This window comes from Balaenoptera acutorostrata, chromosome 7 (genome assembly GCF_949987535.1).
Source record: "Balaenoptera acutorostrata chromosome 7, mBalAcu1.1, whole genome shotgun sequence".
NCBI lineage: Eukaryota > Metazoa > Chordata > Mammalia > Artiodactyla > Balaenopteridae > Balaenoptera > Balaenoptera acutorostrata.
The window spans coordinates 35463432-35490904 of NC_080070.1; the positions used below are offsets into that span (position 1 = coordinate 35463432).

Consider the following 27473-nt stretch of genomic DNA (forward strand, 5'->3'; position numbering starts at 1 on the left):
ATCTGTGTCCTAATTTCCTCTTATTATAAGGACACCAGTCATATTAATTTAGGGCCCACCCATATGATCTCATTTTACTTTAGTTACTGCTTTAAAAACCCTATCTCAAATATTGTCACATTCTGATGTACTGGGGTTTAGGACTTCAACATGGGAGTTTTGTGGGGGACATAGTTCAGCCCGTAATAGAGAGTAAGAGATGGTGCTGAAGGCAAATTTAGAGTGATATTATAAAGACATGGTGTGGATTGGCGGGGCGATTCAAATAGCATGGTCAGAGGAGTCCTCTCTGAGGAGATGAGAGTTAAGACCCAAAGCTAGGAATGAACCTGTTGTGTTCTTATCTAAGGGAAGGGTGTACCAGGCAGAGGAAACTGTAAAGCCCATGAGAGAGAGCACTTACAGTGATTGGGGACCTGAGAGTGACAGAACGTCAGGTAGTGTTAGGAACATGGTGAATCAGGAACAGAATCCCACGAAAATGAGGTCTGTACGTTGGGTACGTTTCTAAATTTTACTGTTTGCATTTCTATAGCTATAAAATGCATACAATAGAACCAACCACAGGGAACTGTTGAAAGAGTTAAACTGTATAATAATGAACAGTTCTAGCATCTAACTGATGCTCTATTTTAAAAAAGGACTTAAAAAAGAAGCAGCGTTTTCTTTTTTTCACACATCATCCATTACGTTTGAAATTACACTCCAGGACATTCACTACTATAACTAATTCTGACCTAACTCTGGCAAAATGGAGGTGGTTTAGTCACACGTTTTCTATCACCTGACCAGCCTCAATCACTTTACAGCTGCCATCAAAATCTGACAAGCCCATGATCACTGCTCTAAAATACCTTCATTAAAAATATCCTTATCAAATATACTGTCAAAAAAATCAGGATTTGATTTGCTGTGTAGTTAACCTACAATTAGTTTTGGAAAATAAAGTACATTATAATCACTCTTCAACTATTAAAACAATTTGAAATTTGGTGAATTTATACTTGTATAAAACAATGCAAGTGTCTTTTTAGATAATTATATCTAATCAATTGTAATACAATCTATTTTAAATCCACTAAGATATATTTCAAAATATCAAATATGCTGTTAACTCACTTATGTCACATGTATTAGGAAGTAAAATACAGGATGTAACATTCTCTGCAAATTGAAAGTTTATTAACGAGGGTGATAAATTAATGATGTTTTAGAAGATGTAATTTTTGTTTCAAAAGAGAGGGTAGACAGGTTAAACTGGATTCAGATATTTCTTTCTTACAAACTGTGATACCTCACATTACCCTTTATTTCATTCAATTATGACACTTTTTTATTCTAGTGGTGCTTTTCCTTTCTGAAGCAGACTTTAAGGGAACATTCTACACCACACTCAATTGTCAGCATTGCCCCTGGGTTGTTCAGATAAGAGTGATACTCTGAAACATGTTTGGACTTTCCATGAAAACATAAGATATCTGCAGTGTCATCCACATTGATTTTGTAGTTCTCTGAGAAACGTTTCTACATACAGAGTCAGCATTTCTGAAGCATTTCTTCCTTTCTACAAAATATTGTCCAGGTTTCCAAAAAAGTTCCTTCCAAAAAGTGTGTCGAAGATTTTGTTATATTTTTAAAATCACAGTGACTTGTAAAAAACAGATTTTTAATAAATTTTGGTTGGATTAATGAATACATCTCAGAATGTCCCATAATGTGATTTGCAGTGTTATCGTAAAAATGATTTGCAACTAATTTTGAGTTATTTGCTAATGAAAGAATTTTAGAGATTCAGTAATAAAGTAGGACAGGTAATTATAGTAACTATGACTTAAATTTAACTTTAAATTCACTTTGTGAATTTTTACCCCTATTATGTGCACATTCCTCATCCAGTTTTTTTAAGGCTCTAGGTTACATCTAGACCTGGACCAGAGATGGAAAATTAGATTTTGTGTTGAGTACCATGTTAATCATTGGGTGGTGCCCTTCTGAAGCCCAAATATTAGGAGGAATATGAGGTTATGCCCAAGCTCATTAGGGCTATGATGATTAGTACTGTCTGCCTTGGAGGCTGGAAGGAAGTATTAACGTGGCATTTCCCACTCCTGAATTCAGGAATATTTTGTAGCAGATTAAATTTTTCATATTCTACAATTGTTTTACCCTTTGATGTCACGTCTCCTCTATCACCCAGCACTCTTACATTCACACTCCCTATTTTCTTTTCAAATTTTGCTCTCAGGAAGGAATAAAAAACTCATTAGTGATACCAATAACAATAATCCTTCTCATTTTGAACATACATTTTCTATCAGGCACTGTGCAAGATGCTTTGCCTGCATTCATGAAAAGTAAAATGATTATGGAATAAGAATTATTCCTAATTTATAGAAAAAGCTTAGGTAATTGCATAATCTCAGAGCAATACGTGCCCAGTTCAGAATTCAAGCCCAAGTCTTTCTGACTCCAAAGCCTGTGATCATAACTATTACACTTACCAAGAGAGTTTAATGACGTTGAACCTCAGGACACATGAATATCAATACGGATCAAGGCTATCAGTAGAGAGGTCAATACGAATGATGAGATCTCACTTATTTTCTGGTAAATGAACAGTTATGTTTTGTACAGTTTTTGACATTTCTCCAAAGCCAACCCATACAGAATGGTAGTACTTGGTTAATAGAGTCAAAGGGCTTCGTACATGGAGATACCTTAGGGCCTATCCTTTACAACATCCTAATTTTTTAGATGAGGTGACAGGGCTTGGAAAGGGATACAATGACTTTCCCTGATTCATGAAGACAATTAAAGAATGAAATAAGACTAGTACCCAGGTAGTCTGATTCTAGATCCTGGATACTTGCTATCACCTCAGTTTTCTTTTCCTGAGCAGATGTCAAGTAATTCCAGAAAGGAATCCCATGATCAGGGCAGAAGAAAGAACCTAGTATTAAAATTATTCTATGGGTTAAATAAAGAAAAAATAAGACAAGACAAAACAAGACTAAGTAGCTTAAAAAGAAGAAAAAAAAGAAGCTTAAAAAGAAGAAAGTAGCTTAAAAAGAAGAAAAAAAAAACCTGCCTGGAGTATTAACAAATGAAAAAATTAACAAATGAAAAAATGTCTTACAGTACTCACCATCTAAAATTACAACATCTTTATTGTATAGAGTTTTAGTACTTACACATTGGATAACAGATAACATTTTAAAGAAAGAAACAATATAAATTATATCCCTCTTCTCAAGAATAGACCTAATATAATTGCTTCAGGTGTCTCTTCACTTTGCGTAGCGGATATCCTAAAAGTTGATTGTGATATGATTTGAGATTGCTGGATGTTTTGTACAGAAATTGTTTCAGACAAAACCAGAGAGGAGTCACCTTGGCCACTGAAAGTCCTGGGAATGTGCTAAAGAATTCCACTACTGTATATATAGGAGAAAGATTTTTAATTAAAGAAAAACTATAGCTGGCATGATTATTAGCCTTAGAAACAATAATCCATTATGCAGAAAAGCATTTAGCACAAAAAGCACTCCTGCTACTGTTGGAGAGATTCCCCTGTAGTCTTGAGATATTATAGTAGCTTGAATTCATGAATTAGGGACTCAGGTTTTAGGAGCAGAGACAACACCAAGGGCCTCATGATGCCTGGTGACATTTGAAGGAATCTGATTCTTAGGATTCAGATGTAATGACCAAATGGACTTCTCATTCTAATTGTCAAAAGGAAGCCAAATTGCTGAATTACTCTCTTGCTAGTACAGAGAAAAGAACCCCACAGTGTATCATGGAACTCCACTGGGTTAGAAGGCTTTATGTGTAGCATATTTTAATGCCAGGTTTAATCCTGGATTTAAAAATAAAACTCATAATAATACAATGATTTCATTTACCATCTTCTTCTCTCTTTTAAACCTACTACCCATAGGTGTACAACTTAATCTTTGGAAATGGCTGGTCACAGGTTTTTTACTTAAAATAGTATGTGTGTGGGGTTGGGAGAGGTGTGTTTTGACTGGCTAAAGGTAACAGGCACTCATATAATTAAATTATCAGCAGTTAGGAGAAGATGAACCAATCATAGATCTTTAGTCTTCAAATATCTTTTCAAGTCAGAAACTGTAAACAATGAGAAAATTTTCACTTCTCACATAATCATAGAATCAGGATTTTTCTCTTGGAGTTAACAAAACAATTACTTCCAGTTTTAGTCAAGAACTATAAATCTTAAGAGGTGAAACGTCAAGTTGGTGAGAAAAGGCATCCTCTCAGGTGGAAAATTCTCTGTATTAAGTTAATGTTCAGTGATATTTAGGTATCCATTTTGATAAATCTGTAGAGGCCATGTCTCCCTGAGAAGTTAAGTGTTAAGTGAATAGAAGAAAACAATTATAAATACAACTGAGATTTTTTTCAGAAGATGAAACAAAATTAATAGGTTTAGCAATATCTATGAAACATGATAATGTTAAAGCATATTGTATTGTGATTTCTCAATTAGTCAGTATTTTAAAGATTATTGTAGCATGCAATAAACTTCTAAATTAATGAATTTTCAAAAGAAGGTAAAAGATCAGTTTGAAAATCAGGAAAATTATTGTCATTAATCTCAGCTTCTGAAAGGCAAAGAATCTAGCTTACCTTACCTTTCAGGTAATTTTGAGGCTGCATCTTTTCCTAATGAGTCTTAATAGTAATATTATGGAAATTAAAAAATAATTAATGCACTAACTGATTATAGGTTTACAGATTAAGCATTTTCTTGCCATGAAATCCTGATTTGATGACTGAAATAACAGAAGAATTCATGTAGTTTCTAAATCCTACAATAGAAGTATTTTCACTTCAGGCATTTTAGTACATAAAATATTTTCATAAGCAGCAAATTACAAAGTAAGAGACAGAAAATATTTGATAGCTTATAAGAACCATCCCTGGACCTAACCAGCTAGCTATCTCTGAAGCTGTCTCTTCTTTTGTATCCAGGAAAGGTTTACAGACAAATTGTCAGTTGTCGGAAGGTTAGACATGAGTTTATTTTGTTGTTTTTTGGCCATTAGTAACGAAGAAAGTCTTGCCTCATTGACAGCTATTCATTGACATGTTTAAAGATGCAAATGGATCTTTTAGGCTCTTCCTTAAAATAAGAATGAAGTAAAAATAGGATTCTGTATTTATCAAATGCCTTGAATGCACAATGGTGTAATTTCATTGAATCATTCTGAGGACAGTATATTCTGCCTTATTTGCCATGGTTAATATAGATTTCCTCTCTCAATCTTATACCCAAATGATGCTCATTTATCACAGTGGTACTTGTATACATACATAATAACTAAGCCTCTGTATGGTACAAAGAATTTAATTCTAGTGTAAAAAGTCCAACAGCAAATAGCAGAAACTTTCTTAAGGGATTTCAAGACATGGTTAAAAAGTGAGGAAATGGTATTGGGATTTTGTTAGCTGATAGGAAAAGAAATCTTTCAGCTATCACAAGTGATGTCAGAAAGATATTTCTGTGAACAGGGAACACAGCAGGATTTACTTACAGGTTGTCAGGGACAGGGATGGTTGAAGCTCTTCCCTGTGGTATTCATTCATTTCTTGAGTGCTGTTACAATTATTTGCTTCAGCCAACATGATCTGAAATGCATACAAAAAAGCATATAAGTATTTGAATTTTCAATGAAAATCTCAATCCTAATTAACTATAAATCAGTAAAGCCGGGTAGCCTGAGGTCGGTTAAAATGAGAGCTTTGTACATGAAAGGCTACATATGCCCCTAAATCTCAGAATTTCCTGGTTGCAAACCTCCAGATCACTACATGCAACTTTCTTGACTTCAGTTACCTTCCTAAGAGAAGTGAAAGCAGGTTAACCAAGCCAAATAGCAGTCTGTGTCATCAGAGAATAAGTCTTTTTTGTTGTTGTTCATGTAGCAAACGCCATAGGTTTTAATGGGAGTAGACTTCTGGCCCTGTCACGTGAGAATGTGGAGTGGAACAAAGTTAGAGTTTATGCTCTCCTGATTAGCTGAATTACACCCCTGGGGCCTGAGGCCTCCAACGAGTAGTGTTCCTTTAGCAGTTTCTTTGTGCCCCTCTTCAGAGACTTAGCACATTACTGTTTCATCAAGTTATCAGCATGCTTATTTTATCTTCCTTTGTAAGACAAAGTTCTTTAAGGTCAATAACCATGACTTATACTTCTTTGTAGGTATATTTACAGTATTGCCAATTACTGAGCATTGCAATAGATTATGCTCAAAAATGCATAATTTCTTTTAATAAAAGAGACAAGGTATGCTATCAGTTGACAGGAGGGAAGCGTTCTCAGACACTTTCTCAGGATAGACTATTTCAGACATTTGCCAAGATTCCTATCTTACTCCTCATGTCCTAACTGCACTGTCTATTAGATGTGCTGGTTTTGTTTGTTTTCTTTTCTGCTCATCTCAAATCAGAGGTAAGTTGACACTGGCACAGGAATAATCACTGGAAAGTATGACACCTGGCTCTCCAAAGTTATGGTCACCTCTCTTCAAATTGGAACGTGGTCACGAAGGCCGTACTATATACAGCAGCTTCCCAACGAGGGTTGTGTGCACGTTCAGGAATATCATGGAAGGCAGATGGGGGCTGGCCACACCGCAGCCTCCCCAGTTCATCTGCTATAACAATTACATTTTTAACTATGCCAGATGCTGTATCCGAGCATTTTCCTGTTTTCAATTATTTTATTTAATCCTACATAGAAGTTTGAATAAGGTCTTATAATCCATATTACAATGTTTATATAAAAACTGAGGAGTTAAAATAAAAATGACTGGGTATGATTTGGCTCTGTATAATTTTAATATGAAATCTCCTTTTGTCAAAATAGAGAGTTCTTCTGGTACTTGATGAACACCAGACATAACAGTACACTGTTTACTCGCCCTTCCATGAAAACCAGCTCATTGAAGAGAAGATTGACCGTTTAGGATCTTTCTTTTTCTTTTTCTCTGTCCCTCTCCAGTGAATTGACTATGTTGAGTTTGAACCAAAACTACATACTACAGACAGGTAGTGGGGAAGTCTGCAAGTCTTCACTTTCTGACATCTTTTTTTTTTTCCACTGTGTTTTAAAGTTTATTTTTTAGGAGGCACTGGGAAACTGCATGGAGTCTATAGAAAGGATTTAATGTCAAATGGGTTAAGCTCTTTTTTTAAATTTTATTTTATAGTATGGTTTATTTACAATGTTGTGTTAGTTTCAGGTGTACATCTGACATCTTCTTGAGAGAAAAATATGATTCTGTTTTTCTGATTTTCTCCTTTTACATTGCAGGGTTACTGGTAGTTTCTGCTCACTCAGCTCCTGAATCCTAACATTACATTAGTAAAGGTATTTACTGTAATATTTACAATATTGCCTTCATTGCCTACTTGTTCAGAGAGTGGATTGGGGTATGTGATTCAGTCTCTAGTTTATTAAATGATAATGAAGATATCAATCATACTTCAAACAAAATATTACTGGGAGATTAGAGTATATTTAACCTGGAGTTATTGCATTTATCTAGGACAGTCTCGATCATATTTCTCAATAGTTATTCTCACTTGTATATTCTGTAAATAAAAATAGCACTATTTCTGAGCTTGTTTGGAGCTTTTTGGTGATAGGGCAGTGCAGAGAAATTGATGTTATATTTGGTAAAGTGTTAGTTGCCTTGGAAATTACCTGTCTTAATTATCCTATACTGTTTCATCTCTTGACTATAATATCATCTAATTTTCTTAGAGTTAACCTTTAATTTCCTTTTTATTTTTAACAAAATATTTTAATAAACTTTTAATAAATTTGCCTTATAAATCTTTTATTCTTGAAACAGTTTCTGAAGACTGTGTATCGGAATGTTGTAAAAAATTTTTTTTGTCAATGTGTATTAAGTGAACAAGATTTGCTCAAGATATCTATAATGTAACCTTAGTCTGCTCAGGCTGTCATAATAAAATACCATAGGCTGGGTGATTTAAACAACAAAAAGTTATTTCCACAGTTCTGGAGGCCGGAGGTTCAAGACCAGGGTACCAGCCTGAACGGGTTCTGGTAGACACTTTCTTCCTGGCTTGCAGACGACATCATATCTTTGTGCTCACGTGGCCTTTCTTCAGTACAAGTGCATGGACAGAGAGAGGGGACTCTCCCTCTTTCTCTTCTTATAAGGTCACCAATCCTATTGAATTAAAACCCCACCCTTACAACCACTTTTAACTTTAATGACCTCCTGAAAGCACTATGTCCAAATACAATTATATTGGAGGTTAGGACTTCAACATATGAATTGAGAGTAGGGGACACAATTCAGTCCATAGCATTCTGAGTTCTACACATTTCTAATTTGTACCCTACTAATGACAAGGGTTTTGATTATGCATTGTTTGATTGATTGATCGATTGAGTAACCTGTGCATTCATCAAACACTTGTAGACAACTTCTTATATGTCAGGGAATATACTGGTGTTGAAGTTATGAAGATTAAAAGCCCTTATTTTTGCCTGCTCTGAGTCCAAGTATAGTGGGGTAATCAGTCAGGTACAAAGAATTGCTATAATCAGGAGACTTGAGCAGTAGAATTTAGTTGAAGAAATGAGAGAAGGGAAACAAGAAGTAAATCTATAAGTATGTAGAAGGCTTTAGTGACAGTATTAACCAACTTGAGATAATTGAAATTTATAGAACATTCCAACCAACAACAGCAGAATACACATTCTTTTTAGGCTCATATGTAGCATTCAGTAAGGTATATCATATGCTAAGCTTAAAAGCTAGTCTGAATGAACTTAAAAGAATTGGAAATCATAAAAAGTATTTCAGTAACAAAACAGAAATAAATTAGAAATCTGTGACAGAAAAATACCTGAAAAACTTCCAGATATTTGGAAATTAAAATATACATCTCCAGCTGATTCGTGAGTCAAAGGTGAAATCATAATGGATATTAAAAATACTTTGACCCAGATTAAAAAAATTAGATACATTAAAATTTGTTTCATGCAGCTAAAGCAGTGATTAGCCTCAGTCTCTTTCCTCAGGGAGTTAAAATCCTTGGATGATCAAGAACTAGGAGGAAGCTGAGAGCTCATTCTGTTTTTCAGAAGCATTTTGATCAATATATTGTTTTAGAAGCAATATATTGGGGGGATGGGAGGTAAAATGTAAGGTTAAAGTTTTATTATTTTAACTGCTTTATTGAGAAATAATTTTCATACATAATAATGTATCCATCTTAAACATACAGTTTGATGAGTTTTGGCAAATGAATAGGGCAGTAAAACCGCCAAGATATGAAACATTTCCCTCACCCAAAATATCCCTCATATCACTTTCAAATTGATCTCCTTCCCCCACTCCCAGCCCCAGACACCCCCTGATCTGCATTCTGTCCCTGTATTTTTGCCTTTACTAGGATTGCTTATAAATGGAATCATTCAATATGTAGTCTTTTTGTCTGTTTTTTTTAATCACTTAGCGTAACGTTGTAGAACTTCATCCATGCTCTATGTATTTATATTTCACTCTTTTATAACTGAACGATGTTCATTTTTAAAGATATACACAATTTGTTTTGCTGTTGTTAGACATTTGAGTTGATTCCAGTTTGGGGCTCTTATGAATAATGCACCAGTGTACATTTGTTTACAAGTCTTTGCGTGGATATAAGTTTTTGTGTCTTTTGAGTGAGTTGCTGGATCGTGTGCTAAGTGTAAATTTCCCAGTATCTTTCCTAGCCCTGAGTTCTACCCTTGGACACCTCAAGCTAGTAAGGCATTCACTTTTTGCCTTCCGAAGCTGCAGGTGGTTTGGGAATGCACTCAGTCAAGGGTGAGCATACTTGCAAATCTCACCAAGAGCTAGTTTCCCTTTCAAAGGTAGATCTCCTTGTAGTTTCTACCGGCTTTTTCCCCCGTGGGTTCCCATGCTCATGTGTAGTTTACAGACAGCCAGGATTTGAGCAGAATTTATATTTATATTTTTAAATCTTAGTCCTTCTATGTTGGCTATTTTGCTTACAGGTTTTCCCCCTTAAAATATCCAGCTGGTCTGCTGCTGCTTTGTACTTTATAATCTTCCACCTTGAGCTGCTAAGACCGTGGTTCTTCACCTAGTTTGAGGATGTAGGATGGCTTGTGAAGTACTCAAGGCAAGAAAACCACAAACTCACAGTTCTTGCCTGATACAGCAGCTATCTTTTTAAAGGTAAACTATTCTCAAGATTCTGCATGACTTTTGTAATTTCCTGTGCATTCAAATACTTATTCTTAATAACTTTGTCCAGATTTTATAATTGTTATATGTAGGAGGGATTCCCTGTCATTGCCAGAAAGGTCTTATTATTTCTTTATTTATAGTATTTAACGAAGAAATATCTAGAAAGATATTTACCAAATGGTAAGTAGTTGTTATTTTCCAGTGGAGGAATTTCAGATAATTCAGATAATGTTTCTTTTTTACGCTTTTTTGATTTTTCAGTTATGTTATCTTTATAATCAGAAAAAAGAACATTCTACTTTATTACTTTCATTTGTAATAGTTTTCAAGAACAAGAACACTGGAAGCTGGAGTTGAGGTGTAATTTTAGAGACTGTTAAAGTGCTTTTAAAAACAGAAGAGAATTATTTTGTAATTAATATAGTTTTACATCTTATACAAAAACGTCCCATTAAGGTGGTACTTGAGAAGATTTGTTGGGCTTTCCCTCATAAGTAGCTTAAAATTTTGTCTTATTTATGCTATTAATTTGTATTAGTATAACACACTTTTTAATAACACAATGTAGGTTTATGTTGTCTGATTAATTTCAATCATAATTAATATAATTTAGCTGACTTTTACAAAGCCACAGTATTATTTCTTTTAGGGGCATCTTCTGACCTGAAAAATGATACAAGCAGATAATAATAGCTGTTACTCATTGAGAATTGACCAAATGGCAGCCAGTGCTCTAAATGTTTTACATGTTTCTGAGCCATTTAATCCTCTAAATACGCCTACTAAGTAGGTTCAAATATGATCATCCTTTTATAGTTTAGGAAACTGAGGTTTAGAAAGATTGAGTGTTTCTCTAGGGTCGCTAAGTTGGTAAATAGTAGGGCTTGAGTTCCCTAGATTTGAATCCAGACTGCCTCTATGCCCACCATCTTTACCTCCACACTACACCATATTACGGAGAAATGTGAGTTTGAGGGTGAGGAATCGGATCTCATGGCCATTCTTTCTCAAAGTTAAATGGTAAAAAATATTGCCAGAAAACTAGAAATCTCCTTCTTCAGACATCTCAGAAGGCTAAACTGGGCTAACATTTTGCCATGGTCCTTTAGATATGGTCCAAATTAAATGCAAGATGATGTTTTCTAGATCTATAATTTAGTGTCTTGGTTCTCAGCTATTTTGGCCTAATGAAAAATTTAGAAATAAATATCCTCTCATACCCTGTACTCCAGAAACAACTCTTACTTTTTTGAACTTGGCACTCAATTCTCCCTTAATTTAAATTTCTAAAAAGTCAGACTGTTATTTCTTAAGGTCAGTTTAGTGGAAAGAGAAAGTACAGTACAGTACGGTCAGCTCTCCATATTCACGAGTTCCACATCAGTGATTCAACCAACCACAGATCAAAAATATGTTTTAAAAATTCCATAAAGTTCCAAAAAGCAAAACTTAAATTTGCTGCATGCTGGCAACTATTTATCTTACATTTACGTTGTATTTGCAACTATTTATGTAGTATTTACATTGTATTAGGTATTAGAAGTAATCTAGAGATGATTTACAGTATATGGGAAAATTGTGTAGCTTATGTGCAAATACTACATCATTTTATATAAGGGACTTGAGCATCTGTGGGTTTCAGTATCCCTGGGAGTCCTGGAACCAATCCCCCATGGACCCTGAGGGATGACTCTAGTATACAAGCCTTCATTTTTTCTCCATTTACCATTCTCTTCTTTCTTACTAATAAAACCTCTTGAGTTTTAACTGTATAGCTGGCTGCTTGACCAAACTACAGTTGACTTTGAACAACACGGATTTGAACTGTATGGGTCCACTTATACGTGGATGTTTTTCGATCGTAAATACTGCAGTACTGCATGATCCACTGTTGGTTGAATCCGTGGATACAGAAATGTGGATATGGAGAGCTGACTGTATAAGTTATAGTCACAGATTCAACTACTCAGAGGGTCGGCGTCTGTAACCCCCGCATTGTTCAAGGGTCAACTGTACATTTCCCTGCCTCCCTTTTAGTTAGATGTGTTAATCTGACTAACTTCTGGCCCAAATAATGTAAACTGAAGTGAAATATTCAATTGAAGTCACATCTTGCAAAAGGAAAGTGTTTATTTTCCACTTCCTTTTTTCCCCCTTTTCTGCTAGCTGGAAAAATGGATATAAGTGAACCAGCTGCCTTGGATCTAGAGATTAAAACCGTGTATTGAGAATGGCAGGGTCAACCTATCTGCCCTGGATCACTTTCTTCTATATAGCTAAATGAAAGAAAATTTGTTCTTCCCGTGTTATCTAAATGATGTGTTTTAAATCTATATGATTTAAATCATGGGTTTTAAATCTATGCTATTTAAATCATGTATTTTGTTATCTCTTTGTTACAATAAAGAATCCAAATGTAAAAGTTGGTATCTGAAAGTGGGATGTTGTCATAATAAAGCCCAAAATATGTGGTACAGGCTTTGTAATCAGGTAATGGGAGGCCAGGGTCATATATTGTAGCCTGGAAAGCTAGTGGCTCTTGTTATACTGGGGAAGAACATTTAGTAAAACAGTTACCTGTGATAATTTTAGAGATATGCCACATCTTTCCTGGAACTTCAATTCCAGGGTAAGTGGCTAGAAAAAATAAAAATGTTGATGTACTTTAGCAGATTCTTTCTCCTTTTCGTAAGTAACTAGGAGAGAGATGGATTTAGCCTATTATTAGCCAGTTTACAAGGAAAAATTGAAAGAAACAAAACCCTTCTAATGGAACACTCTCTGTCCCATTAATCAAAATAAGCACTGATCCTAAAATATCAAGATATGATATTTTTTCAGAGGAAGATTTTTTTTTTTTGGTCATAAAACCAGTGTCAGCAGTCACTAAAGAGTCCACAATAATGATATTTCAAAGTCAAAATTTTATCTGGAGTAGAAATAGAGAGTCCATCTCAGGTTGTGAGAACAGAGTGATTGGAAACTTAATTTTTGTTCACTCTTTTCACCTGCCACCTTTTGGGGTAATTTGATTGTCAGAGTGAATTTGTTGAAAAGGGGGGAATATCAAATTGGTTGAAAAGTAGAAGAAATATTAATGTCTGTTGTATGACAAATCAGTGTTAAAACACTCAGATTATAACCAAGACAAATGTTTTACATTCCAAAAAAAAAAAAGTCAGTCTGTATTGACTGTGAGTTCAGTAATTTGGACCTTAGAAGATTAGAAAAGCCAAATATATCTGAACTCCAAACAGCAGAAAAGAGGATGGCTGCTGAGAGCCTTTCTAGAAGATGCCATATTAAACGTTCTTAGAAAATTGGAGCGACCAGCTTCCAAGGTCAGTTTAATGGTATTGTCCTTCTCTCCATGCTACTGTTTCAGATGGCCTCAGGTAATTGCCATTAAATTGAGGTGGGAGGCGGAGCAGTCTAAGCCCATGAACTAGTGTATGAATGAAAGTCTGAAGTCATAAAAGGTATAACCAGAGAAGATTCTTTCACTTTGGTTACTTCAAATGGAGCTGACTGGAATCAAAGTGATGAAAAGGAATCATTGCTAACCACAGGGCTGGCCTGCAAGAGCCTGTGGTTGCTGAACCTGTAAAACAACCTGTTTCCCAAGGTCTACACCAGCAGCATAAGGCTGCAAGGACATATTCTTCAGCCCCATTTCCATTTTTGGCCACAGAGAAGAAATTGCAAGAAGACGAAGGAAGGACTACAGAGAACACTGGACAAAGGAGTTATTTCCAGAAACCATGGCAAACAGTAGTGCTAATCAAGGCACTTACACAGCATGAGGTCTTCAAAATTCACAATCAGCAGGATTGGATGATTAGTTTCTCCTCCCTCTTTCTTTTGAATTTGAGTTTTTATTGTAGTTATATTGTTCCAGTCCCACCATTGTATATTGGGGGTGTATGTGGAAGGCATTTGTCTTTTAGCTTATAAGTTGCAGGACCACTTCCTGTGATGGAAAGTACTGTACTTCACCCAGATGGATGACTTTTTTGTTGGCTGTAACTCTGCACTCTCTCCCTCAGGGAGGAATGAGAATTTTTTTTTATGTAAACAATAAAGATGTGTATGGATATATGTGTGGCCAGAGGGTGTCACCATGGATGTAACTGTTGGCTGTCCTCGATATCCTTTCTGTTTATTAATAGAATCTTTACTGGTAGAACATGAATGGTCAGGTAGAGACTACATTTCTCAACCATCCTAGAAAGTAGGTGAGAGTGTGTGATTACGATCTGGCCAATGGGCTGTGAATAAATGTGATGTATGCAACTTCTGGTCACGGCTGTTAGGTAGAGGTTGCTTGCTGTTCCCTCTTCCTGCTCTGTCTGCTCTGTGGGGGATGAAGTCGAGTGGAATTTGAACAGTTGAAGCTTCGTTGCAAGGGAAGCAGCTTAGCCTGTGTCTTAGACATGAGTAACTTCTGCCCACAGTTTAATCTATTACAACTGGCCACATGACTTGTGGGCAAACCTTACTAAGCCTGAACTTTTTATCTCCAAAAGGAAATATTTTCCATTCTATTCTCCTGATTATGGGTGATTCCTATGTGACAAATATATCCTAAGAATGCTGAAACATTTTCCCATATACAACTTTAACATTTTTAATGCATTACAGCTTACTTTAAAAATGATAAACACAAATTAGGACAAAGATATTCCTCGCATTAAACTATTCTTTTGTGGAGAACTAGTCATATAATTTTTGGTGTCATTTCTTATGAATTATTCAAGAGAAAAAATGTAATCTGTACCAGGATATTTACAAAAATGTTGCACATTTCTTTTTAAGAGGAAAAAATATAAAGGCTCTGTAATAGAAGAGTAATTAAGCAAGCAGTGATATGTTATCTTTATAAAATATTATACTATCATGTGGTGCTGGATATATTACTTTTTTTTTTTTTATTAATTTATTTATTTATTTATTTTTAGCTGTGTTGGGTCTTCGTTTCTGTGCGAGGGCTTTCTCTAGTTGTGGCAAGTGGGGGCCACTCTTCATTGCGGTGCGCGGGCCTCTCACTATCGCGGCCTCTCTTGTTGCGGAGCACGGGCTCCAGACGCGCAGGCTCAGCAGCTGTGGCTCACGGGCCTAGTCGCTCCGCGGCATGTGGGATCCTCCCAGACCAGGGCTCGAACCCGTGTCCCCTGCATTGGCAGGCAGACTCCCAACCACCGCGCCACCAGGGAAGCCCTGGATATATTACTTTTACCTTCCAGATTCTGCTCTGTGCTGCAGGACGCTGACCTGCTTGGACTTTATCAGCAAGTTTCCTTTTCATCTGGTCATGGCCATGAAAAACACTGGTAGGAGATCAGAGGCCAGGAGGAGAGCAAGGCATCGATATATATTCTCCAGATTCCTTCTTTGCAGGATCACTGCAGGCTGTATGGGTCACTGAGCCCAAAGTGAGGACTCCTGTCACCCAGACCTCTGCACAGAGCACTTTATATCTCTGGGATGAGTAACCATTCCCAACCCTTGTCTCTTCAGTCATTGGGTTGGGCCCAACACCCTGGTTACTACCCCTTGGATACTGCACTACCTCTTTGGTTTCCCTATACCCAGCCCATATTTTTATAAGTTGTCCCTTTATTGAACTATCCCTAAATTACTCAATTGGAGTGTGCCATCTATTTTTTTCTTGGGTCCCTGGCTGGTATGCAAAATAAAATTTTATATACTATGATCATTTTAATACAAAATATGATATGTAAGGTTAAAGATCAAAAGGAAAAACACAAACTAATGGAATAATCTGTTATGGTGGTAAGATAAAAGGTGAGCATATTTTCTTCCTTAATTACATTTATTATTAGGATAGAGTTGTTTTATTAGTTTAAAAAATGTAAAATTGTTGCTAGGATATTTTGTCAGGTGGATTTTCTTAGCTTTGCCTTACTACCTAGGTAAGAATGTATCATTAACATATTGAATTTATGTAAATCACCCTAATCATCTGCTTTCTCTTTTTCTGCTCCTAGGACACAGAATTGCTAGAGAAAGTTTTAGAAGCAATCTGACTTAATTTTAGTCAGAGTTCTTCATTTCAAGTGAAGGAAGCAGATTCTGGCTGATTCACCAGAAGTTTGTTAAGTAGGTATTAGGAGCCCACAGATTCACTGGGAAAAGAACAAAAAGCTCAACACTAAGCCTGCAGGAACGTACTCCAAACTGCAGAATGTCTCACTGTGAAGACTTTGATCATAACTTACTAAGCACTAGATTCTACAGCTTGCCTTGCTGATGTCCAGGTATTTGATTTTGTTGCAAACTCAACTATTGCCTGAACTTGCTGTGTGTGGCTGCCCTTGTAGCCACCACTGCTTGGTAAAGCCCAATGGCTCTGCCAGCATTCCTGCTGCAAGGTGGACCCAGAGTGCACTCCATCCTCACGTGGCTGCCTCTTAAACCAAAATCTCACTCTGCCTCATGATATTGGTGGCCTCTCCTTATGTGCTTGTATTTCAGCCACAAGGGTGGGAAATTGCATTCCAACTTCTTTTGGGGGCAAATAGGACATGGGTATTTCTCCAATGTAGAAGATATATTAGTTTGCCACTGCTGCCAGTACCGCAGTCTGGCTTAAACAACAAAAACTTACTTTATCAGATTTCTAGAGGCTAGAAGTCCCGGAGTAAGGTGTTAGCAGAGTTGGTTTCTTCTAAGGGCTTCTCTCCTTGGATTATAGATGGCTGTCTACTCTCTCTGCCTTCACGTATTCTTTCTTCTCTGTGTGTCTGTGTCCTAATCTCCTCTTCTTATAAGGACACTGGTCAAATTAGATGAGGGCCTACTCCAATAACCTGATTTTAACCTAATAACCTGTTTAAATACCCTGTCTCCAAATACCACCATATTCTGAAGTATTGAGATTAGGACTCCAGCATATGAATTTTGAGGTGACACAATTCAGCCCGAAACATAAGGGTATTTTAAAAGCATGGCAACTAAATGCAGTGGATAATCCTGGATTAGATTTTAGAATGATATATAAGAGAACAATATTGCTGTAAAGGAGAAAACTGGGGCAATTCAAGAAATTCAGATATAGACTATGTATTAGATAATTGTTTCATCCATGTTAAATTTGCTAAATTCAGTCATTGTACTATGGTCATGTAAGAGAAGGCCTTTGTTTCTAGGAGTTTCATACTGAAGTATTTAGAAGTATATATCATGATGCCTGAGATTTAATCTCATTGCTGTGCTATTTTTGTACCTAAATGGAAGGCTCAGATTTTTTTCAAAACAAACAAAAAAATTTTTAAAGGTGATGGGAGGTTGCAAAAATATAGGAAAATACATTAATCCACCCTTGACTGCCTCTCATTGATATATACTGTTCTTCAAATTCTGAAATAAACAACTCCTGCTAAATGCAATGCAACTCTCACGCTTCTGAATAAATACTGGTTTATTCAGTGATAGAGAAATTCCAGGTGATGGCAAGATCCTTGGAAATAGATGAGAGAATTTGAGTGAAGGTACAGATCATCATTGTTGAGAAAGTCAAGAAAGTGTGAGGCTGGGGTATTAAAAATATTTTTTACATGGATGTAGGATGTCCTTCACAGGATAATAGAATGGATTTTGTTGACTGCAAATAGTGAGACAGGCTTCAGAATGGATGTCTCTGAAGAAGTGACTAGGAAGTTAGTAGAATTGAATGGTGGAAAAAATATATAGGAGGGTGTGCGAGTTACATGTCATTTACTTCGAAGGAAAGGTGGAAATGGAAGGGAAATGCCAACAACATCCTGACTTTGTAATGTGTTGGACATGAGAGAAGGCGGGACCACGATTTCCAGAGCTCTACAAGGGAGGGATTGGCCTTGAGGGAAGATCAGGTTTCAGTTAAAGCCAAAAAAAGGGAGGACTAGGTAGGTCCTTAAAGAACTTGTGGGCTATAGGACAGGTTGCTATTGAGGGGTCAGAGATTGTAAAAAACTTTGAATAATATTAAGTAGAAGCACAGTCAGTCCCCTACATACGAACCTTCAAGTTGCGAACTTTCAAAGATGCAAACATGCTACTACCCAGACATTACTGGATCGTTTTTTCAAGAGGGTAGATAGAACTGAATCCAGCAAGGAACCAGAACCTGTGCCATCAACATCAGGCGTGAGTGAAATTGCAGCTCGCCCTCCGTCTCCTATTGCTGACGATCCTTCAGCTCTACCACCTGCCACCTCCTTTCCGTCCTCTAGTCAGTAACTCTTCTTGCCTGTTCACTCAATGCCAGCCCCTGTATGCCAGCTGTTGTATTACTGTACTTTTCAAGGTACTGTACTGTAAGATTAAAAATGTTTTCTTTCCTTATTTTTTAATGTATTATTTGTGTGAAAAGCATTATAAACCTATTACAGGTACAGTACTATATAGCCGATTATGTTAGTTGGGTACCTAGGCTAACTTTGCTGGATTTACAAACAAACTGGACTTACGAACACGCTCTCGGAACAGAACTCGTTCGTATGTGGGGGACTTACTGTATGTATGCAAAGTGTCCCTTTAACACTGAATTGTTTTTCTGCAATTGTCCAATGAGATATTCCAACTTTGTTTAGTCTCTAAGGTTAAAATTTTAAACAGTGTTAGTGTACAGTGTCTAAAGTTGCTCTCCAAAACAATCAGAGAAATATTGGAATTTTCATTGTTAGATAATGTCTCAAAATTGTAACATTCAAGGGTTTTGTTTCTTTATAAAAATTATAACATTCTCATTTTAATTAATTTATTAAAATTTTAATGGAAAAAGAATAAAACACAGCACAACATAAATTTTAAAAATATATGTAGATTCATTGGTAGAAGATTATTTTAACATCAGCAAAGAAGAGATCGTAGAAGAGGGTTTTAAGGAAAAGCTAATGTGACCTTAAAGGAATTTGCACTCTTTGGTCTCCACACATGTGCAGTTATCACAGAGTTCCCAGACTCCAAGTGTTTATTCACATCTGTCAGCTAAATCATAGATCCAAATGCGAAACGTAACACTCAGGAACATTATGTGGATTTGTGACACTCCCTGGAGGACTTTGGGTCCATAAAGCAATGAATGGATTATAAGAAGACATAAATATGGTATTTTCATCTATGACAGATGCAATCTTACTCCACTGTTATTTATATTATATAAGGAAAACTGAACCTATTTTCCTCAGTCGAACTGAAGGGAGGCACCCTTAGGGATGAATAAATGAATATCTCACTATGAATTTCCAATTCCTATGAATTCATCTTTGAAAACATCATGTTTTAGAGATTTTTTTAAATGGCTGATGTTTGTTTATTTTTATACTTATGTGAAAAAAATGGAACTAAAAGGAAAATGTGAGATGGAATTGTGATAACAGAATCATAAATTTTTCATTTTTTGCCATTATCCTGAATCCTGCAAAACTTACCTAACTTTGGATTCTAATGACCAGTTGGACACCCCAACCAGGTTCCTATAAAGCCTGCTTTGAGTCTCTTAACATGCTCTGTGTCTCTTAACATGCTTTGCATCCTCATCTCCAGTTCATGTTAGGGAGGTAGGATGTATGGAGTTCTGGAAAGAGCACAGGTTTTGAATTTAGAGGAGCAATGCTCTAGTATTAATTCCACCTAGAATCTATCTTTATAAACTTGAAGATCTTGGATTGAACTAGGAGATGCCCTAAGCTTTGTATACCTTTAAAATGATACTAAGCTTTTGTATCACTATTTATACTAATTTCAATTTTAATTGACAAAACTTTATATTGTATGTTTTAAGGTGGTCTAATTGTTTGTTTATCTTCATATAAAATCTTCAATGTCCTCCCAATGGTGTATCAACTTATAAAAAATCCTCCTGAACCTGATAAAAATTGTTAGGGAAAATATGTAGTCCAAGACTGAAATATGTTTTCCTTTATTGACTAGAACTGATTAAGATATAGTGAATTTATGTTGATGGACAGTGTGGCATTGTAGAAGGAACCAGTAGCATGTCAGTATATCTGAATTTCAATTTTATCTTCTGTAAAATATTGCTAAGGATCCCAAATGTTCCTAATGACAGGAAATAATGTATATGATATAGAAAGTTACCAGCCATTGAAAATGTTGACTTGGTTTTTGTTCTAAGATTATTTCTGATTTCTTTCCTATTATTTTATAATTTTTATATTATCCTAAATTTTGTTTGAGTTTCTAATAGTGTCTTAAATAACTTGACATTTGGCTCTGTCATATTATCCTACCCTTATTTTCTTCTCTCCACTTTTTCTTTCTTATTTAGAATTCAAGCAAATAAACAGTGAACTTTCTTTACTGTCATTGCATTTTAATGCCACCATCACAGTTTTAACTATTATCGAATTATAACAAATTTTAATACATTAGCGAGCCCCCTTGTTTCTTAATATTCTATTGTATTAACATGCATTTCTGAATAGTTCTGAAATTTAAAATTTGGAGTGAATTAAACCTCTGAATGTATTTTGAGAAAAATGATATGTTTATGTTATTTATTTTTTCTACTCAGTAATATGAAATACCTTGTCATTGCTTTTTGGCATATTTATGCTTGTTAATTGAGTTTCCTGATTTTCTTGCAACACACACACACGTCACAATTCTAACATTACATACATCCTTAAATGCTTAGTTTTGTTTACTGTTCTCCTTACCAGAATCTCCTTTCACTGAGAATGGCTGGTATGGTGGAATGCTTTAGATTGAAATGTATGTATGAAAGTGTATATGCATGCCTGTGTCAATGCTAGTTTATAAAGCATGAAGATTTACTATTTCTCACAGGTGTAGAAGGTAGTTTACAACCTCACAATTTCCCAAAGACACAGTTTCTCAAAGACACAGATTCCTTTAGGATGAAGCTTAGTGATAAAGTTGATACAGCTGCTGCTACCATTTAGAGTGTTCTGTAAGATCCATGAAAATTGAAAATAAGCATAAAATATATTTGGGGGAGCCAAGAGAAAAACTCACTGAAAGGAAATAGAGGTATCAGAGCAACAGGAACTTGCTAGAAAATGGTGGGCCATTCTGGTGGGAGTAGGACTTGGAAAGACTTGTGAACTCTTATCAGAGGACAAGAGACATCTGAGAGGATGGGGAATGAAGGGAGTTTCTTTTCAATAAATCTGTGAATTTCTCTCTTATTTCTCATCAATCCCTGTCTATGTCTTCCCACTCCATTCCTTCTGTTCGGATGCCTCACTTCCTCCCTAATATGGAAAGTGCATCTTTCTGTCATTCACCTTCACCTATCGGTCCTCTCAGCACCTGTGGTGAGTTCAAGGACTAATCCAGGTGATGCCCTCAGTGACTAAGGAAGCGTGTCTGCAGTGCTGGCATCCTCCCACAGTCGACGAGACCTCACTAATAAGCCTGAAGATCCTTTAAATAGTGTCATGTTTTTCAAACTGGATTGCAGCTGCCTTGATAAAGAAACAGAATAATGTCAACAAGCCTTAACTTGTAGTGATAATGTGCAATAGTGTATATGAGATTTGATTCTTAGCATTTGATCTTTTTTGAGAGGCACTTCTCCAACATCACAGGTTTAAATGTTTCTATTGATTTTCATGTCTGGATTTATTGTGAACATATAACCTCCAGTTAGCCTAAAGCAGCCTTTCTGATTCCTTAAGCAAAACAATCAGTTAGAAAGACTTAACAACAGCACTCGAATGTGAGTGAGCTGTGAAAAATAATTGTATTTATGGTAGGCAATTGATGTGGTAAATTGTTGTCAACAGTTCAGTTTTCAGAATACATTATCTTAGTAAATGCCTTTTTCTGGGTCAAGGAAAACTTGTGTTGACTTGAAATTTCTCAAAATGATCTGCAAATTATCTATCTGTATAAACTATATATATAAAACAAAGAAAATTGGTTTTTATGGATCTATTGCTTCCTACAGCACAATCCCACAGTATACGTTTTCCATATGTTTATGGTGAAATTTTTAATTAGCTAAAATATTTAATTAATATTTTTCATATGTTTATAGTTAATATTTAATTCTCTCTTATTTAATTCTACTTCAAGCAGGAAACTTAACTGTGGAATTTAGAAAATTCCATAATATTCCCCCTACAAAATTCACACTTACTTTTTTGGAGGAAGTATCAGACATCTTATCTGAACTCTGCGTTGTTACTGTTGGTCTATTCCTTGTTATCTAAAAGTATTGACTCCATTATTTTAAAATCTTTCTTCTTTGTTCTGCCTAGACCTGATTCTGCGCAGGCCTGACCAGGTTCTTATTGGTATGACTATATATGTCTAGAGTACCTAACTCTAAGCCTGGTATATGGTGAGTGTGTAATAATTGGTAGTTATTTTATCTTATTTTATTTTGAGGTAATCTTGCTTGAAAATTTCTTAAAAAATTAAACGGTGCTATATTTATTTGTTATGGCTTAAGATACAAAATATTTTGCAAAAATCAGCATATATATATTTAAACATTAACTTTTTATGAAGTAACTCTCACATAAACTATTTTTATTAGTTTTTAAATAAACTATATTTATTAGTTTGTATTAGTTTTGAAGCTTAGAATAGGTAAGTAATTCTACAGTCAAGGGTAGAAGGAGGGTTTATTTACATATGTTGTGCTTTATGTTATTTTAAGGAGTTGAAGCGTGAACCTATAGAATTTTCTAAATAAGTATTTATTCAAATAATCAATGTGGATGATTTACTGCCTACTTCATAGTACTGTGGTTTTATGCAAAATAGGATTGAAAAAATGGCCTCTGACTTTTGGGAACAAATAAACTAATAGTATCAATTATACATAAAGACAAATAATTAAAATTCTAGAAAATACATGACAAACATCATAGAAGAGGTAAAACCAAAGTGATCTAAGAGTTTAGAAGTCGAAATACACCCATCTTCCCACAAGAGAAGCTTTTTAGAAGAGGAAGCTATTAAATTTGACCTTCTTGTTCAATAAGCAGAGTGTATAATTATTTACCTGCCACTATAGACTGAAAGTCTGTGTCTCCCAAAATACATATGTTGAAAGCTAATAATCCTTAATGTGATGGTATTAGGAGGTGGGATCTTTGAGAGATGATTAGCTCTGAGGGTGGAGTTCTTGTAAATGCGATTTGTGCCCCATAAAAGAGACCCCAGAGTGCTCCCTTGCCACTTCTACCATGTGAGGACACAGCAAGAAGATGACTGTCAATGACACAGGAAGCAGACCCTTACCAGACACTGAATCTGCTGGTGCCTTAATTTGGACTTTCTAGCCTCCAGAACTGTGAGAAATGTTTGTCATTTAAACCCCCAGTTTATGGTATTTTTGTCATAGCAGCCCAAGGGGGCTAAGATATCTACTAAGTTTTGAAAAGCCAAACAATATTATCTCAAAAATTTAACATACCTTACAATATCTGAATTTAAATTTTCAGTAAGTCAGAATAAATTGAGAGATATATGAGATCATATTTTCATTAAGTATAACAGTTAATCATATCTATATATATAAGAAGATTATACAAATTAATAAGAAAATAATGTGTTTCAATTATAATTGACAGGTAACATGAAGAAAAGGTTCTCAACAACAAAAAACAATAAACAAACATGAAGGAAAAAATATACAATCATGTTAGTAAGAAAAGAAGTATAAATCCGTTTAAGGGGTTAGCAGATAGCTGCATGTGCTAGATCAATGTATTTTAGTTGTTAAATTAAAGCAATAATAAGGCACCATTTTCTTTGGTTATTTGAATGTTAGGCATTCCTCCCTTATTGATAAGGAAATAGAGCCTGCAGTTTGTAAACTCATAGAGGCCATTAGAGCCAGAGTTGACATTCAAAGCATTATTTATTACATTTTTTTTTAATTAAATAAAAAGAGGGACTTCCCTGGTGGTCCAGTGGTTAAGACTCCGTGCTTCCACTGCAAGGAGCTCAGGCTCAATCCCTGGTCAGGGAACTAAGATCCCACATGCCATGTGATGCAGCCAAGAAAAAAAATAAAATAAAATGAATAAATAAGTAAATAGAATAATACTGACAAAAGTAACAAAATAAGCATGGTTATTTATTGTTGGTGGCAGGAAATGTTGCTTAAACTCTTAGAAAACAGTTTGGTGGTATGGAGCAAAGCCAGCATATTGTTGTGTCGTATACATTAGTCTCATTGGTGAAACTTAACTTCAAGTAATAAGTCAAGCAAAGGAAATGTGGACAAAATTCTTTTATTATTGTACTATTTATAATTGCAAAATATCCAAAATCTATATGTCCAAAACTAAGGATAAGATGTGGAAAAATGGAGTCTGAATTTTGTATGTTGTGTTGGAAACTATTATTTGCCTCTTTGAGTTTACTCTCCAGCTTTCTCCTTCCAACGCTGTGCCCTGTTGGCTGACTTGTGTGTACCACTTGTGTGGGTTCTCTCACCCTCTGGCTTTTGCCTGTGTTCAGCCAATGAATAGCATGCTCAAGAGTCTGGGGAAAAAGAGGAGAGTGAGGTTGGGATACATTCCCCCAACTCCCTCCCTGCTGATGGCTGTGGTTGGCTGTGTCCCTTCATCAAATCTCCTAACTTCTGTAGGATAACCCCCTCCTTGGAGCAGTCTCTCTAGGCTCTTGGCACTGCTCACTGCCCTTTTCTCTAAAATCCTCTAATTACTAAAGCCTCCCCAAGTTACTAGCACAAGGTAGGGGCTACAGTATCTCTTGTTTTTCCGTAACACTGAGTTCCTTATTTAGCTCTTCTCAAATTGTCCATTTCAGCATGCCATACATTGGTTTCATGCCAGGATTCTAACTGATATGAAGGTTGAGGTTTCCCTGAATTTTTAAAAATTGTAATTTATGTTAACAGAGAGTTTTTTCAATTTTGATAACATATGTTGAAAAGAGCAAATTTTTAAAATTCAGCTTCATTGTCCCATTGTCATTGTAATTTTTACTTGTCCAAGAAACATTTTGTGATGGCCTACTCTGTGCTGGGTATTGTCTTAGACACTTGAAATATAAGATGTTCTGTGAAACTGTAATATATGAAACATTATCACCAGTGATACATGCAAAATATAAATCTACCTGTTTATGATGTAGCTGTGATTCATAAAGACACTGTTAACCTGTTTTCCAAACATTATTTGCCAAGGATGAGACATGTATGTTCTTTAAGATTTTAATAATCTTTTATTCGATATTGCTAGAAGTTATTGTGTAACTTTATAGTATGTTATATTAATAAGCTTGTTTTTACACGTTAGAAAAATTAAGAGTCTATACAGGTCTTCAAAAAAGTTACAAAAAATACAAAAGTATACTTGAATCATGAACTTTCCAGTAAAGCATTAGGATTTTTCTTACAAATGGAGCTTCAAACACCTGAAATTTGAATTCAGATTGCAAGGTTTCATCAGACTGCTTGCAGAGACTTTGCGGGTCTTTTTTTTTTCTGTCATTGATGTGTAGAGAAGCTATATACAAAACAGAGCTTTTGATAGAATTTGCCTCTGTGGGTTATAGGCCATAATACGTGGGAAGAGGTCAGTTTACTATTGTGGCTCAGTTTGACTCTGGGATCAAATGATCACTGTTCAAACTCCCACACATAATAGCTGTGTGACCTTTTGCAAAGTAATAATAGTATTTATCTTGTAAGGTTATTTTTAAGGTAAAATGAAAACAATGTTGGAATATAATAAGCATCACTAAATGTTACCTATTTTTTCCTTAGTACCACTACACTTGCGGAAGTAGAGGCATCAAATATTTCTAAACCCACTGACACAATATCAAAACCACCACCATCTTGGATAAAAGATTGTCTTAAGTGTGTTGTATATACTAAAAATGTAGTCCTATATTGATAACTTTTCTAGTACTTTGGTTTTTCCTTTTAGACAAGCAAATAGGGGTTTATTTCACAGTGTTTAGTTATAATAATTTTTTTCCTTCCTTCCTCCCTTCCTTCCATCCTTCCTTTTTTTCTTCTTCTTTCTTCAAGTTGCTTCTAACTGCCACTGTCTAGTTGTGCTAGTATACATGTATGTTTTACATGTGTATAAATTTGGAGAGGTGTAGAAAAACAAATAGATGCACTGAAAAGATTAATGAGGCATATCAACCCAAACTAGCAATAGGGATGTGTTTTGTTTATCCAGAATGCTATAGCTATATACTAAATATATTATAAGTTTATATTACCATAATAATGCATTTCTCCCTAGCTATTAATCTCAGCTACAGAATATCACATGTATATTTAATCTTCCTTCAAAGGGATCTAAGCTTATTTACATGTTCTATATGTAGCATAGTTTTAAGGACATTTTAATATTGGCCACTAATTTTATACTGTCAGAATGTTTTAATGTAATTACAAAGGAATGTAGCTACAATCTAAGCTTATTTAATCTACATTCTCTCTGTTTGACCTTTCCTGTAGGAACATATGAAGAGAAATCCATACCATTCTACAAAATTCCCAGTTTGAGGAAAAGAGTAAAAATAACAAAATTTCAGCACGAATTATTTTGTATAGTAACAACCTGCAATCTGAATCATACGGCAAGGAAAAACGAGATGATAACAAACCTAAACAAACAGCTTTCTTGCTGCTCACTTTCTTAATCTCTTTAAAATAAAATAAATAAAGCATTTCAATGAAATAAATTATTTATGAGGAGCACAGTACCTTCTGTACAATGACTATATTTACTTTCAAGTACTAATGCTTAGAGATAGTATGTACAAAAGTCGACATAATTATTTTCTTTATTTGACTGTGGCATCTGGATCTTCATCAAAGGACAAAGTGCAATTGGTTTGTTTTTTTCAAGTTATTTCTTATCTCAGTTGCATGTCAGAAAGATCATAGTGTTACTGTTTTAATTTTGATTGTTAACATAAAATTGGAATCCAAAGTAAAGGAAAATTGTGAAAATTAACTTGTTACAGGTATAAGAGAACAAAGCATGGTATTATGATAATGTAATCATTGAGAATCTGTGAAGTAAAATGTATTTTTAAAGACACAATGTTAATGTTTTCCTTTGAAATCTCCATGTAAAAATGGAAAACACAACTTTAATAGAAGACAGGCACCGGTAGTCTCTGAAGAATTACAACTTGGGAAATTAATAAAAATAGTATCTAAAATAGTATTAGTAAGATATGAAGCTCATTCATTAATGG

At 35.2% G+C, this 27473-nt stretch overlaps 1 long non-coding RNA gene across 3 annotated transcripts in view; it reads left to right on the plus strand.

Annotated features, from left to right (window-relative positions):
* The window catches only part of LOC130708642 (uncharacterized), a 331810-nt gene extending 311147 nt beyond the window's left edge, over positions 1-20663 (plus strand). Inside the window, exons 6-8 of one of the 3 annotated variants that reach the window (XR_009008925.1) lie at positions 7343-7399; positions 10073-10256; positions 16277-20663. This is a non-coding gene — a long non-coding RNA (uncharacterized LOC130708642). Of the gene's footprint in view, positions 1-7342; positions 7400-10072; positions 10257-13653; positions 13965-16276 lie in introns of those variants that run through there. The other 2 variants (XR_009008927.1, XR_009008926.1) reach the window with 2 other exon arrangements.
* Positions 20664-27473: the final 6810 nt, after the last annotated feature.